This window comes from Chrysochloris asiatica, unplaced genomic scaffold (genome assembly GCF_000296735.1).
Source record: "Chrysochloris asiatica unplaced genomic scaffold, ChrAsi1.0 scaffold00041, whole genome shotgun sequence".
NCBI classification, from domain to species: domain Eukaryota; kingdom Metazoa; phylum Chordata; class Mammalia; order Afrosoricida; family Chrysochloridae; genus Chrysochloris; species Chrysochloris asiatica.
The window spans coordinates 16774877-16777525 of NW_006408559.1; the positions used below are offsets into that span (position 1 = coordinate 16774877).

At 40.1% G+C, this 2649-nt stretch overlaps 1 pseudogene; it reads right to left on the reverse strand.

Moving 5' to 3' along the window:
* Positions 1 to 931: 931 nt before the first annotated feature.
* Positions 932 to 1860, reverse strand: LOC102822047 (annotated as a pseudogene).
* Positions 1861 to 2649: the final 789 nt, after the last annotated feature.

Genomic DNA, 2649 nt, shown 5'->3' on the forward strand with positions numbered 1-2649 from the left:
AGGCCAGGATGGCCAAACTTTGACTCTCATACTTCGGACATATTATCAGGAGGGACCAATTTCTGGAGAAGGATATCATGTTTGCTAAGGTGGAGGGTCAGAGAAAAAGAGTAACATTTGATCAAGAACCAATGGTATTGAAGGAAGAAGTCCAAGTTTCACTGAAGCCATTGTTGAAAACCAAGGCTCCAGAAATTGATGGAAGACACATTGAAATCTTTCAACAAACTGATGCAGCCACTGGTGGTCCTCACTCATCTATGCCAAGAAATTGAGAAGAGAGCTACCTAGCCAACTAATTGGAAAAGATCCATATTTGTGCCCATTCCAAAGAGAAGTGGCCCAACAGACTGCAGAAATCACCAAACAATATCATTAATATAAAATGCAAGTAAATTTTTCATGAAAATAATTCAAAAACATTTGCAACATTACATCAGCAGGGAACTGCCAGAAATTCAAACTGGATTCAGATGAGAATGTGGAATGAGGGATATCATTTTTAAGATTCAAAAAATAAAAGCTAAATATTTCAAAATCCATTTCCATTTCTAAACACATTTTCACACCCTATGATTATATAAATATCCACTGAATTTTATCTGATATGCAGGTCCTGATTTGGACAATCCACATCCTAAAAGAAACTTTCACCTTCATTAGTTTTATTTCATGAGAAGATCACATCATTTAAATGGGTGGTGGTGGTGGTGGTGTGTTGTGGAGTCGGTTCTGACTCATAGTGACCGTGCATAGGGTTTCTGAGGCTGTAAATCTTTGTGGGAGCAGAAAGCCTCATCTTTCTCCCATGGAACAGTTGGCAGTTTCGAACTGCTGGCCTTGAGGTTAACAGCCTGACTCGCAACTACTATGCTACCAGAGCTCCTTATTTAAGTAGGTAACCTCCTCTAAGCCAACAGTTTCCCCACCATCACATGATCCTCTTCTGCAGTGCTCTGTAGAAGGCACCCTTCACCTGAGCATTTCTCAGACTGTAGATGAAGGGGTTTAGCAATGGGTTGAAAAGGCCGTAAAACAAGGAAAGGATTTTCTGTTGCTCTTCTCGTTGACTGCCACCTGGGACCAGGTAAAAGATCATTCCTATGCCAAAGTAGAGCCCGACCACACAGAGGTGAGAGGAGCAGGTGGAGAAGGCCTTTCTGCGTCCTTCCCCAGACTGGATCTTCAGGATGGTCCGCAAGATGTTCATGTAGGAGACCAGTATCAAAGAAAGGGGCCCAATTAAGACAAACACACTTGCAGCAAACATGAATATTTCATTGATACAGGTGTCAGCACAGGCGAGCTTGAGGACAGACAGGATTTCACAGAAGATGTGGTTCACTTCCTGGGGCCCACAGAAAGGAAGCCTTAGAAGGAGAACGATTTGTACCAGGGTCAGCATAAATGCGCATGCCCAGGAAGCAGTGGCCAGGAAATGGCAGAGTCTCCAGCTCATGATGACAGTGTATTGGAGTGGGTAGCAGATGGCCACATACCTATCATAGGACATTACCACCAACATCAGGCATTCTGTAGCAGCAAAAGTCAAATACAAAAACATCTGTAAAATACATGGAACAAAGGAGATAGTTTTTTCATGCTTCACTAGGTTTTCTAACATTTTGGGAACATTGTTGGAAGCCAAGGACATATCAATGATGGCCAAATGTGAGAGAAAGAAGTACATGGGGTGCTCAGTCTGGGGTCCAGCCAAATGAGTCCCAAGATCATCCCATTTGCCAGCAGACTGAAGATGTAAAACAGGCAGAAAATCCAGAAGAGGAGCAGTTCCGGGTCTGCACTGAGCTGGAAACCAAGCAAGAGGAATTCTGAGACTCTTGTTTCATTGCCTTTCATTCCTTAGTAACAGTGTTCAAGGACAGAAGTGTGATGAAAAGGTCAGAGCTGAAGAATTAATGAAAACCAGAATTATTTACCTCAAATTGAGCCAAGATGAAGATGATATGCTTGTCCTTACCTCACTGTACTCTATGTCCCCATAGTTTGCTTAATTTTTTGTTTAACTTTTTAATGTGTAAAAATTTAAGATTTCAGAAAAGTGTCAAAATTATACACAGTACTCCTATATGCACTTCAGTCAGATTTAGTGATTAAATTTTTATAAAATATATGAGTATGTATTTTTGTTTTCATTTTCTCTGCAACTTGTACATAATTACATTTTTTGAACTTCTTGAGAGTTACATGCAGACATTCTGCCCAACTACATTTCAATTCTTCATTTCTTTCTAGTATATTTTATTTATATCCATTAATTTAAAATACTCATTATTTTGTTTACAATAGAAAATCATATTTTTGAAGAGTAAGACGAGTCTTACTGTAGAATGTTACTCAATATGGGTTTGACACTGATTTCCAATTTTTGATTCAATTCATGAATTTCTGACATGAAAAAGCAATGTGTTCTTTTTAACACCTCCCATCAGTGGGGAGAAAATGCCAGACTGTCTGAACACTGATGATGGTATGTTGATTCATTTGGTTACAAAGATGCCTTCCTTTGTTTTTCCATGATCAATGCTTAGTCTTTTTGCTAGCACTGGCTCTTGGCTGTGTGGTGTGGAGCCGGTTCCAACTCATAGTGACCCTGCACAGGGTTTCCCAGGCTGTAAATCTTCACGG